Genomic DNA, 14919 nt, shown 5'->3' with positions numbered 1-14919 from the left:
TATCTTATATTCTTATTTATTCTATTTCTATTTTTCTTTATCCCCTTCCTTAATGGACTGTAAGCTCCAGAAGACTAAAGACCTCACTAACTAAAATACATCCACTGGTTAGCATAGTACTAGCATGTGTTAGGCCCATGGGGGGGGTGAGGGGAATAACTCCATGAATAAATGAGATATTTGTGGATATATATATATAAAGCATAAGAAATGTTGCTAAATATCAGGATGATTGGATCTTAGACTATTATTTCCAGTTTGACTTTGCTTATACAAGTTATTTCACATTCTGTGCCTTGAATCCAATGCTCTCACAATAAAGATTAGGACACAATAATTTCTCCTTATCCTTTACCTTATGATATCAATACTACAGTCCTCATTATTTACATCTCAAAACAATATTACACACAAACATATTTAATAAATGCTGAATAACAGAGGAATAAATGATGTGACCATGGGCTAAACTAAAATGATATAATTAAAATAATAAATCCTCAATAATCCTCAAAAAAATACATAGAAATACAGGAAAACAAAACTGAGCAAACTGGTTGCCAGGACATACACTCTGAAAGAAGTTTCCTATCTTCAAGCAGATGTAAAAATGATTCCTGTTGAAAGCATTGAAATGTAAGAAGAAAGAGGATTAAAACAAAGCATAAGTATGTGAGTAAATATTGATCAAACAAAACAATAGTTATGGTCTTAGGTGGCTTAAATTATGTGGAGAATTAAACATATGACAAAAATGGCACAGAACATTGAAATACAACTTTAAAAGAGAAAAATGGTGAGCCAAAGACAATGTATATGCAGTTTACATAATCTGACAAAAGGCTTTATGTAGGACACATACAGAACTCTTATAAATCAGTAAGAAAATGACCGTCAACCTGATTTTAAAATATGGGCAAAAAAGTATACAGGCACTTTAAATGAGGTAATTCAAATGGTCAGTAAGCATAGGAAATGTTCTCAACCTCATTGATCATCAGAGCAATGCAAATTAAAACCACACTAAGATAGTTGAGTTTATACCTCAGCTAAAAGAGCTCAAGTTTAAAGGACTAAAAATAAGTATTGGTAAAGATATAGGGCAACTGCAACTGCTGAAAACAGGATGAAGAGAAAATCACAACCAAAGCTAGAGAAAGCAGCTAGAGGCAAATAATGGTATAAATAAATGTAGGAATAATAAAGAAAAATAGATAATGAAACATGCGCTGAAAGAAAAAGTATATCCAGAATCCTATAACCTAAAAAAATGTTTTAGAATGAAATGTAGAATAAAACCTGAGTTTGTAGGAAGGAATAAAAGAACCTGAAATGTTATGCAGGTAGCTAAACATAAAATATTTTTCTTAATTTTGTTAAAATAAGAAATTTAAATCAAGAATTAATATTTATTGTAGGTTTTGTAATTTATGTAGTTGTGATATATGACAATAGCACAAAAGATGAAGGAAGATAAATCGTATTCAAAGTTCTTAGATGTTACATATAGTAATGTTAAAGCAGACAGTTAGCTAGATATGAGCAGAGAAAGTGGGGCATGGGCCAAATGGCAGGAAACCACACATCTTGTAAACAACCGGGCGTCCTTGAGCAAAGAAAAGCAGGAACTTCCAGGCTGACAGGAAACCACACATTCTGGGGTGATAAGTGTCCTGGAGGCAGACAAAGAAAATGGGACAAGGCAGGAATCTCCCATGTTTGAATGTAACCTTTTGCTCATTATGCTCTCATTACAATAAAATTAGCCTTGCAAATAAGAAGTTCCCATCATGCACTGATGCCATGACACTTCCAGTCAAGACTAAATAAGGACATAAATCTCTCCCCTTGGGAAGGTGGAGCTGGGATGAAAATTAGGGAATATGACCCCCAAACCCCTCCCTTCATAATGAATATTGCACTCCTTCATTTCTACACCCCACTAACCAGCTTGACAAAGAAACTCAGGGCAGCTACTCACCTGAGACTGCCCGCTCTCCCCTTGAGAGTGGACTATTGCTTAATAAATCCTCACTTTACTTTCTTTCCCCTGAATTCTTTTTGCAATGAGACAAGAACCTGCTCTCCAGTTATCAGTAATGCAATATTAAGCATGTATACTGTAATAACTATTGAAACCACAAAATATAATACAAAGGGTTATAGCTAAAAAACAAATAGAGAAATTAAAACATATAATAAAAGATACATAATTAAGTCCAAAAGACAGTAAAGAAGAAACAGAAAAAATAAGAAAAAGATGAGACAAATAACTTGTGAGATGAGACATAAATCTAAACATAATAATTGCATTAAACATAAATGGACAAAATCTCACAACATGCACAAAAATTACTTAAAGATGATCATACACTTAAAGCCAAAAATTTAAGGTGTAAGGAAGAAAATTGAAGGGTATCACTGTGATCTAGACAAAAGTTTTTATATGTGACATAGACAGCATTAGCCTTGAAATTAAAAAAATTAAAAATCAAACATCTTCAAAATTAAAACCTTCTGTTCAATAAAACACATCATTAAGAAAATAAATAGGCAAGCCCAAGATTGGGAGAAAATATTTAGAACACACATATATGGGAAAAGATTTAAGCAAAACATGTACTAAAAATTCCTACAACTCAATAATAAAAAGACAAACCAGTAAATTAGAAAAAGAAAACATATGTTTAAATTTTGTTTTTAAAAACACAAGAAGTGGCAGTGTAAAAATATGAGGTAATAAACACTGTGCCTATACTCTGAAAATGAACAATTCAAAAGGTGCCATACACTTTATACTTAAGTATGTTTTATTTGTTTTTAATGAATTTATACTAATGTGCCCATTAAATTATTGGCTAATCCAGAATGATGGGACAAATACTCTGGTGTCATTTTTTTTCAAACAAATATGAAGGAAGGAGAAAAGAAAGATGAGAAGGAAATCACAACGTATCAGTTAGCCAGGCTCAAAAACAGCTACAGTATATATTATAGTGTTCAAGCAGACTGAAAGTAGGAAATCAATAAACAACTTGATTGAAATGGAATGAATGACCACAATATAATGGCATAAATATGAATCTATTAGCTAACAGGTGAATTCCTGAGCTGGGTTTTCACAATCTTCTGTGACACTGAACAGGCCCCTCATACTTAGTCAACCTTAGTGACACACACAAATTCTCTGCTTCAGTCAAATCATTATCCTCCCTGCCTCTGCCACACACCATATCAGTTCCTACCACTGTACCCGTACTTACGTTGGCCTCCTACTAAAAAACTCTTTAACTTTTCCCCTAAGCCACATCTATCCTTTGATATTCACTTCCTCCTTGGAATTATCCTAAGCTATTATTTTATCAGGAAGATGATGATTTTTATTTCTACAGTAGGATGACACTGGAGAAAGTTCAGACCAAAGGGAAGGCTAGAGAATTCTAGAAATACCTTTTGTAGGCACTCAGCCATATCTTCAGCATATAGATTTATTTATTGAGGTTTTCAAATTACCAAACAGTATAGATATATTTTTCATCGAACCATGTGTTTATACCACATTTAGTCATTTTGTAGTGTCTTTATCAGTTTTCACTCCTGTCTCCCAACAATTAAATATGTAAGTAACATATAATCTCCTTAGAGCAGAAAGCATTTTGTATTCATTATACACTTAGCTTTGAGCTAGACACATTATCCTGATTGTATCTTGCCCTTCTATCCACTCTCATACTTAATTCATCATCTCTTGCCTGGACAATATCAGCAGCTTCCTAACTAATCTCTCTGCTTCCTGGCTTTCTACAGTAATCCACCCTTCATATACCTAGGGAATGGCATTTTTCTTTTCATTTTATTTTTCTTTTCATTTTATTTTTCTTTTCATTTTATTTTTCTTTTTAAAGACACATGTACCCTCTTTATTTTTTAATCTATCTTCTTAATATATTTATTTTTTATTTATTTACTTTTGGCTGCATTGGGTCTTCGTTACTACGCACGAGCTTTCACTATTTGCTGCGAGCAGGGGCTATTCTTCGTTGCGGTGTGCGGGCTTCTTATTGTGGTGGCTTCTCTTGTTGCGGAGCACGGGCTCTAGGTGCATGGACTTCACTATTTGTGGCACACAGGCTCAGTAGTTTTGACACGTGGGCTCAGTAGTTGTGGCGCATGGGCTCAGTTGCTCCGTGGCATGTGGGATTTTCCCAGACCAGGGATTGAACCTCGTGTCCCCTGCATTGGCAGGTGGATTCTTAACCACTGCACCACCAGGGAAGTCCCAGGAATGACATTTCTTAAACACACAAATTGCCTACTTAAAACCCTGCTGTGCTTTCTCATCTTCTGAAAGATAAAGTCCCGAGTCCTTTACACAGCCTATAAAGCCCTCTATTATATACCCATTCTCCCTGTTTCACTCGCTCTTCTCTCACTCTAAAATGTGAGCTATGTTCTTCTGCACCTCTCAAAGTTCCCACCTGTGTTTTTTCAAGCTTCCTTAGACTCTTCTTTCTCCTCCTAACACACACATATACACTCCTACCTGAAATCATTCCCTGATCTTCCTAGTAAGTATCTACTTTCTCTCAAATGCCTCCTCAAATATTTCCTCCTCTCCGAGGATTCCCCAGACCCTCCCAGTTCTATCTCCCTATGACATTAGCTTCTTATGTATCTACATTGCAAGAAAAAGAGCAGGAAAAGTCAGGGTATTTATGTGTGTGTTTCCAGGATCTGGTTCATGGTAGATGATGTATATAAGTTTGTTGACTCGACAAATGGAATTGCCCTCAATAAAAGGTTTTTGTGTGTTACAGACCAGACATATTTTCATTACAGGTATCTGTAACTCTAACATAAGCATAAAGAAAACTTTATGAGGTTATCTAGCCATGGAGAGCAAAGGGATCTGGTTGAGCTTGAAAAACAAATAAGACCAAATTATGTATTTCAATGTATAAATATATGCACCAAATTTGTAAAAGTGTCCTATAAATAAGTATAGAACACCCCAGAAATGTAATAACGGTACACAGCAGTCCTCACTCTTCAAGAGTTTCTCAATTCATCCAATCATTTCAAAGTTATTAAAATTTCAGTGTTAAGACTTAGCATCTCTACATCTCAGAAGGCAACACAGCCCTCTGTAATACATCAATCTGTGCCATCTTCTCTAACAAGGGAAAATCTTCCTACTTCACTTCACTACATGAACACAGGAATTATGTATCGAATTATACCCAAATAGTTAACCAACTAAATTCAGTGAGAGATTACATATATAATTTAGAAGAAGTCAATCATCTTTTTCTTCTAAGAAAGTACACAGTGGCCCTAAAATTTTCATACTTTTGAAAAAAAATCCTCTCACATAAATATAGGTAATGAAAAGAGTTCTTAGTTTTTGGTTAGCACTAACCAACACTTTTTGAGATAATGATGAGATATCTTTTTGGTCTACTTTGAGGAAAGTGCTGCTTAATCCTGTAGATAACCACAAAATATAAGATCATGTTAGAAAACGAAGCATGAGAATGAATCTAAACAGAGTTGCCAATCCTTTTAGGAGTTGCCCTTTGGAATACTTGTTGGAATTTGGAGGATACAATCAAGTACTTTGCACAAGTAGGAAATGCTGTGCTTACCCTTATTTTTCTCCCTAATCCCCCTGGATTCACTGCAAGCAGGATTTCATTGTAATTGACTAAGTAAGACACCCACATAAAATGCTTCTGAAAGCTGTCATAACCCTCACTAGGCAATATGGTCAGAAAACTATTTTCATAAACTCTTGACATAACAATAGTCTTTATTGAAAATCACTACAAAGGTAAGAGGGAAAAAGAGGCTTTCAATAAATGTATATTCATTTAGAATAGATTCACCATAAAAGGAAGATTTAATAACAAGACTAATATACTAAGACAGCTGGGATCCTTGGAGAACAAAATCTGCTGAGTTGTGAGCAAATTTCAACATTGCTATAATACAGTAGAAATGCCTTCAAGTAAAAACTTACAAAAATGTAATTTGAAAAAAACAACCTAATCAGCAATCTAACCTATCTTATTAAAAATGGCTCTTGCAATTATCCCTGAGATTTCTTACCAAAAAGGAAGTCCATGGGGATCTCATGCTTTCCAGAGTTAACAGTATCAGCAATTTTTCCAAGTAGAAAGTATTTTCCAGAGTGGAATCTTGAGAGCCCTTGTATATCTTGAGAATCTGAATCATTCTTAGGAAACCAGAATATCTGATGAACAATATCTCTGTGTATCCTATCTCTGAATAATAATAATTGGCAAAAAATTCTCCTGATTCTACTGGATGTTTACCATATTAATATCTATATCAATCATTTAAATTTTTCCAGTCAAATTATTCCTTTAATTATCCTAGGCAGATTGTTAATGAATTTATTTTTTTCTATTCAGTAATGTAATGGATGATTAAACATTCAATAACCCAACTTTCCAAATTATTTATGCTGGAGAAAAGATGGTAAACTGACTAACATAGTATATTTTACTTCAACTTATTCTATCCACATCAAGATTAAGCACAACAAAGCATTATATATGCTTTGTTCACTTACTAGTTCATTCAGCTCACATTTACTGAGTGTGGCTTGTGTCAGGTACGGTGCTAGGTGTTATAGAATGATTAATGCAAAACAGACTCCTTGCATACCAGAAATCCAGTGTATTTATGTCCATTATCCATGGGAGTTCTTATCAGTATAAAACTTCTAAACAAATAACCTCAAGGTCTCTTGATGAGCATAGAATCACAGCAAAGAATTCGACTGTCTTGAATGATATTTCATTCTGTCTACCGAGAAGCCTGATAAAATATTTCTGCCTCACAACAGAATAGATTTCCCTTGTGAATTAAATAACTGTGTCTGCCAGATTCATTTTCTCTTTCCTTTGGAATGTGTTCACTAATACAATTTCTTTTTATCTACTTTTCTATTATCTATTAGTGTTTACCACATCTTTATTTCTGAAAATAAGATTATAACATAATTGAATGAGTTCCATTTTTCCCTAGTCTGTGGATACATTCAGATCCTTTTGATTGGACATGATATCACTCAAGTCTCCAGTGACAGCACTTACCAAGACATCTTCTCTTAAGTTAAAGTATTTCTGACACCCCTAAGTTGTCCATTTTATGAGGGTTTGTGGTTGCTTTTTACTACTATTATTCTAAGTGTATAACCTTATCTCCAAATCCTGAGGCTAGATTTATGATTTCTACATACTGATTGAGGTTTCTGAAGTTCTATCATGCATCTTGGCTTTTATCAGAAAAGCTAATTCTGATAAAATGAAATATAATATGAAATACTGGTATATATTACATGCATAAACTTCAAAACATTATGTTAAGTGAAAGAAGCTGTTTCATATTTATATGAAATATCCAGAATAAATCTATATAGACAGAAAGCAGTTTAGTGGTGAGTTGCCAGGGGCTTGGGGAGGAGGGACTGGGGAGTAACTGCTTAATAGGTACAAGGTTTTATTTTGAAGTGATGAACATATTTTGAATTAGAGGTGATAGTTGTACAACATTGTTAATGTAGTAAATGCCACAGAAATTTTCACTTTAAAAGGGTTTATTTTTATTATATGAATTTCACTTCAATAAAAAGTGTTTAAAAAATAAAAGCATGCTAGAGATTAAAGCAGAATAAATGATACACTGCATAAAAGTAGGATATCAATGAAACAAATAATACACAGACACACAAATCAGACTGTGTTACGCAGTTTTAACGTGAAAAAAATATGGTCATGATATGCTGCTGTGATACAATTGGCAAATCTACTCAGATGTTCTTTCTAGTAGAAGAGAAGTCTTTGCCATGAAGAAAGAGTGGAGATAGAGAACTGGATTTGTTTTGAGACATGTTGGTTTGAGTGGTTATTGCTATTTTTAGGCAAAGGAGCAAAGCACGTAATTGGAAATTCAAATTTGAAGTTTTTTTTTTTGAAATTTACAATAGTGACAAAAATTAGCAATATATATTTAAGGGTCCAAGAGCATATAGGTGACAGGTAAGTATATTTAAGTGAACAAGTACCCAGAAAGAAAGTATACAGACAATGAAAGCAGTACCCTAATGAATACACACTTTTGAAAGGGAAGTGTAGCAAATAGTGAAAGAAATATCAGCAAAATTAACTGAGAATATGAGGTCAGGGAACAGAACTACTTATAAAATTAAATCAGTAATCATTATATTCCTATTTGTCCCAAGCTCCAGAGATACAGCAAGGAACAGTTATGTGTGCTCAGTGAGAGCAAGTACTTTATCATCTGGTTCAATGTCTTACTCCAAGATTGTAAGCAAATATCTAGCAGATAGTAGCCTCTCTGGTGTGATATGTTGTTGTAATTAAAGTATATGAGGCAAACACACCTCACACAGAAGAGTATTTTAATAGTCTTTTTTAGATATTTGTGAGTGGTCTTCTTTAATACTACATTAAAACTCATCAAGTGGTAGTTTTCTACAGGTTCACTACAGTGTGGAATCTGAAACTATATCAATGAACTTTTAATACTCTTTTAATAATAAATTCATTCAGTCTATCTATACTTTAAATGGACTATTTTATCTATGTATGATGTTGTAACATTATGTTTGGTCATTTGAAAAACATTGGTTAATCATACAATATAAAAATATATATTCTCTAATATTATTATTAATTTACCAGAAAATATTTAAGTATTGGGAAGTCATCATTCTACAGTGGATGATATAAGTTGTCTAAACTCCTAATTTTCACTTGAAAGCTCACGTTTTCATTGGCAACAAATGTCAGTTGTTTCCCTGAAATAAAAGGTCCCCTGTATTTATTTTTGTGAAAATGTCTGCCAAAAACCCAAGTTGAAATAACCTCACTTTATAAGTTGTTCTTTCAAGTAAAAATGGTGCTTTGTTTAAAAAGTGGCTAGTTCAATTTATAACCCACACACACTCACAGAAGTTATTTTCCCCAAGAAAGATATCATACTTTGTATACATCAGAAGTGTTCTGTGTATATTTGCCATTGTCATCATTCAGGATATTTATAAAAACGTATATAATCAAGAGTTGAGATTTAGTATAATCAAAATGTTTCACTGCTTCATCAAGGACATTCTTAAATTAAACTAGCATTTTGTTTTCTCCAAGTGCAGGGCAGTGAAGAATAGAATGACTAGTATAACAGTTTTATACCTCTGCCATGATTTGTACTAAGGTACCATCAGTTCACCAACCATTGATTTTCCATCATCACTGCAAATATCAACACAGTGAAAAAGCAACATATATCTTAATATTATAAAAATAATTTTGACCTCAGTGACCCCTAGTTGTCCACCGACCACACTTTAAGGACTACCATGAAAGAGAAGGAGACAAAAAGTTAAGTATTGATAGATTTTTTCCCCCCTCAATTAAAGATCTTTCATCTGCTGAAAATAAATGGAGTGGGGGTGGGGTATCTAGGATAGTGGTAGATTTCCTGAAATAACTAAATAAGGGAGAGAGTTGAATAAGGTTAAAAAATTCAAATTGGTATACTACAGCACTAGTTGAAGTTGGAAATTATAAACTGATGAATTAGCATTTGAGGGTTTTATAATTAAAAAAAAATTCAGGCATGTGGATTACCAAAGGTAGGTTAAGGTAAGGAAGGGAAAATTGAAAATGTTATTTAAAAATCACAAATGGGGCTTCTCTGGTGGCGCAGTGGTTGAGAGTCTGCCTGCCGATGCAGGGGACACAGGTTCGTGCCCCGGTCCGGGAAGATCCCACATGCCACAGAGCGGCTGGGCCCGTGAGCCATGGCCGCTGAGCCTGCGTGTCCGGAGCCTGTGCTCCGCAACAGGAAACGTCACAACAGTGAGAGGCCCAGGTACCGCAAAAAAAAAAAACCAAAAAATAAACACAAATGCAACCATCTTATAATTTGATTTTGATGATATTCTTGGTGGTTACAGTTACTGATATAATGAGAAAATTATAAATTTCATGTTCTAAGAGTAAAGAAAGGATAAAATCATATTTTGTATCATTATTCTACATTTCACCATTACATTCAGTTTAAATCAGAAAACTGCCACATTCATTTGATGGGCTGTTGAATAGTACATGAATATTCAATCATTAGAAAGTTCCTACCTGAGGTGTGAAAAGTTTAATTTTCAAGGTTATTAGAATAGAAGGTGCAATCTCAGCAGTACAAATGTACTTTTTTTTTCTGTAAACCTTACTTTTCAAACTACATACCAGAGATGAATATTTTCTGATGTTTTGATGTACATAAAATAACCTCTAAGATTAATATAAAATATTAGCCAATTCCTGACAATTATAATCTAAATATCACTAATAAACATTAGCATTGGCAAAAGAAAAGTGAGAATCAGTATTCAGTGAGCTTTCCAATAAAGGAATTACTTTCTTCACACTTAAATACTAGGAACATTTCTTAGAGTTTGAGGCCAAAGTTGCATACAAAAATTGTATGAACATTATTTTCTTAGTATTTGAGCCAGTTATGTTCTACAAATATTTTATGTAAATTTTCTTAATTGAAGGGACATTTATTCAAAATTCTCAATGAGTTATAGCTAGTCATATTGTAATCCATATTAATAAATGCATTTTTACTTCCTGTGTTAAGGCAGGAAGATACCAACTATAAAAATGTTTACTCCACTTAAACTAAGAGTTTTAAACATATAATCAATATTCCATTATATGACATCAAACTCTACATAACATTGTTATATTTTAAAACTATATGACAATTTTACCTATTTTATTCTCTTCCCACATTTTGGCTATGATCTTTCGCCCCCCCTGATTAAGCAAACCCATATACAAACAATAGACTTTGTATGGATATGTTCTTATGAAACACCTTGGAAGTGTCTAGAGACCTTACTGAAACTGTAAATTCTTGCAGGGTTTATTTTTTGTAATATTTTGGTTAGCATATGTGTGTGTATATATGCACAATATAAACAAATAATGTATATACTATAATGACATAAGGATAAATATATGCCTATTTTCTAATTTTATATCTTACTTTTTCCTCTTATGTAATTGTATTGGCTGGTATCTCCATATTTGTCATAAATAATACCAGTAATAATGGACATCTTTATGTTATTAATGATTTGAATACCATTTTTCCTAGCCTTTTCTTCATTGTGCATTATAAAGAATTTAGGATTAAGATAAATATATACTTTTAAATGTTTAACCTAATTCATATATTTACAAATTTTTTATTAAGAATGTATATTTAATTTTATTGACTGTCTTTTGATCACTTTGGAGTTGCACATGTGATTTTTTTTTTTGATTTCTTAACATGATGAATTATATTATTAGCTTCACAGATATTGAACCATTTTAACATTTAGTGAACATGTCCCATTTAGGTAATTTTAATATGCTGTTTGATTTGGTTACCTAATGTTGTATTTAACATATATTTGCACATCCTGTTCATAAGTGAGGTTGGTCTATAATTTTCATCTTTTGTGCCCTTCTCTTTAGGTTTTGTTATCAGTGTCATGCTCACTTCATAAAATGACATTGGACATTGCCCCTTTTTTTCTTTCTCCTGAAACAGTTTAAGTAGCAGTGGTGTTACTGGTTCTTTAATAATTTTGTAGAATTTACCTTAAAGGATGATGGAATCTGGGCCTACTATTTTGTGGTGGGCAGATTTTTGACAATATTCCCTTTGTCTTCTTTGGTAATTTGTCTATTTAGATTTTCTCTTTCTTTTGGGGTAAATTTGATAGTTTAAACTATTTCTTTTATAAAGCATTTCTTTTGAAAAACAACCACTATTTCAAATTCACTTCATCAAAGTAGCCTTTTATCTTTCTTTAAACATGTTCTCTGTGTTTATACTCCCTTATTTTTTATTTTATTTAATTTTAATTCGAGGTTACATAATATATGTTTGTTTTTTCAAAAAGCCACCTCCTGAATTTATTTATTGATTCTATTATTCTTTTCCTAATTCAATCTCTCTACTTCTCATCCTACAATTTTATTTTATTTTTATTGTTTTAAATCTTTGAATTTATTCTTTAATTGATTTATTTTCATTCTCTCTTATTTATTAGCACAATCCCTTATGGCTATAAGGTTTTCCTCCAAGCATTACTTGAACTATATCATATATGTGCTTATCTATGGTTTTTCATTATTACTTTTTAGATATTTTTATCTGATTTTTATTTACTCATTTCTTTAAGGTTAGTGTTTTTTCCTAACAATTTGAGTTCATAAAATTAGCTTCTTTCCTTAGATAGTAAGAATTTTTGTTGTGGTGGTTATTTTCTAATATTTTCTTTCAGTTCTATTTTTAATACATTGTGATCACAGATTATATCAATATCTATATACATGTACACATATATTTATACTCTTTATACTTTGTAATTATTAGTGTTCATTAACTAATTTAGGTAATCAGCAAACTTTTTTCTAGTGGGCAAGATAGCAAATGTTCTCAAGTTTGTGGTCCATACAGTCTCCCTCTCAACTATTCAGCTTTGTTATTGGCATATAAAACCAGCCATAGACATGAAAGAATAAGCATGCCTGTGTTCCAATAAAACTTTATTTACAAAATCAGGCAGCAGACCAAATTTGGCACATAGGTCATATTGTATGGTCCTGTCCTAAAATATGTCCTAATACACAGTCATATTTTGAATATTCCATGAAAATCTGGAAAGGACCATTGTCTATATTCAGGCACAAAATTCAATAGTTATATAAGTTCAAATGACTTTGAGTTTACTATTCCTTACCTATTATTGTGCATTTTAACAAATGTATGTTAATATCACATTCTATATCCTGCCATTTTTATTTTGTGAATGCTGGCCCACATTACTTTCACATATATTAGATCTTCATATTGGCATACAATTTTTCATTATGAAGGCCTCTTCTTTACCTCATTTAATATCTTTGTCCCTAAAGCAACATAATCTTAAAGTAAGAACCCCTATTTTCTCCCTTTACTGATATTTTAAATTTCATCCTTTCTACATCACTTTGTTCTAGTTATGTCTGTTGTTTACTGTTTTTACCTGGATATTACTTTGTGATCAAATCTGAAAATCTTAAAATAGGTGAGTTTTATCTCATTTACACTTATAGGCAGGGCAGATATATATACTCTTAGTTCCTATATCCTATGTTATTTTCTTCTATTTCTACAGGATTTTATGAGAATTTTGCAACATGTTTGTATTAGTTTTGCTTTTTTTGGTATATATATATGTGTATATATATATATATATATATATATATATATATATATATATATATACACACACACCAAAATACACACACACACACACATCTTCTGAAAATTTGGAAGAGTTATATTTTGTTCTAAGTTTGTTCTTGATTACATTTAAAGCCATAAATTTAACTAATACAATACACTTCTTGTATGTATAATAACTAAATTAGCATGTTTGTATTTTTTCTTCCTTTTCCTCACCACAAACTACAATCCAATTTTAGTTGATCATATCATTTTTCTTAGTGTTTTATTTTATCTTTTACTACTTTTATACCTCCATTGTTTTCTTTATTAGATTCAAATACCATTTTTTTAACCACTAACATTAAAAGGTACTTCACTACTTCTCACCTTCTCTAGAAGTTTTTCTTCCAACTTATGCTACTTAAGTCATTCATTATGAAGGTTTGAAAGATATATATTTGTCTTTGGAATTTTAATCTCCACATTTAATTATATTTCAGTCCTTCAGTTAAGTAAAAATCATGTTCATTGTTATTCTTTTGGACATAGGTTCTCTGTTAATGCTCCTGGCATAATATTTGTACTATAGTTTTTTTTGTTTTTCAAAAAGAGATAAAAGAAACTAACATTCATGAGTTCTTTCATGTTCAGAACATTTTTATTTTATGCCTTTGCCCTTGAACAACTTTCCAGTTGAATATACAATTTTTCCTCAAGACTCTATAAGGGTTGGTTGGAACCCTTTTGTCTTCTAATATTATCATATCCACAAGGGCTGGCTCTTGATATGTTTCAGGAGTGAAACAATAAATCTTTTCCTTTGGTTTCTTTAATGGTTATTCTTTTCATTATGAATTTAAAAAGAAATTATCTTTGAAAGTTGAGATATGAACCCTATGTTCTCAATAGCACCAGTTCTTTCCCTGATTCCCTTCTGTTGATTTGATAAGTGGCAAACTGTAGGGCAAAAAGATCTTCAGGACTTGAAACTACTTTAGAATCATCACAGATTACCTCTGATTATTATCCCTGATTGTTATATTGTATATAAAACTTGCAGGTTGTTATGAGTTAATAAGGGAATGATATAAGGAATCACAAAGGGTTACTTATTTTATGTTGAGCGACCAAAGGATACTTTTCCAAAAAGTGACATTGAGCTGAGCTGAGACTAAAAAGAAGGAAATGAGCTGCCACTTGATCATGTAGGGAAATGTAGTTTAATAAGAAAGAAGAGCATATGCCAAGTCCTGAGACACATTGGAAAAAGAGGTAAGCCTGTCTGGGGCACCACATGGGGCTGCAGAGTGTACAGTATCTTAAGAGCCAAAATATTGTTAATTGAATCAGACAAAGAGAACCATCAAGCTTTGAAATTCTCCCAGAGAACTAAAGATAAGTTCAGCAGCCTTACCCACCAGAAATCAATTTAATGGATCTAGGAATTAGACCGGATCAGCACATCACAACAGGACTAGTGATAGGCAGTGGATATCAGCTGATTCAAGGCTCCCTCTTCCACTTCTGGGAGGTCAAGAATTCCTATCCTCTACCCAGTCACCTTCTTCGGAAGAGAGAGGAAGAAATTTGGAAAGA

Source organism: Neophocaena asiaeorientalis, unplaced genomic scaffold (genome assembly GCF_003031525.2).
Source record: "Neophocaena asiaeorientalis asiaeorientalis breed wild unplaced genomic scaffold, Neophocaena_asiaeorientalis_V1.1 scaffold644, whole genome shotgun sequence".
Taxonomy (NCBI): domain Eukaryota; kingdom Metazoa; phylum Chordata; class Mammalia; order Artiodactyla; family Phocoenidae; genus Neophocaena; species Neophocaena asiaeorientalis.
This window is presented reverse-complemented; position numbering follows the sequence as displayed.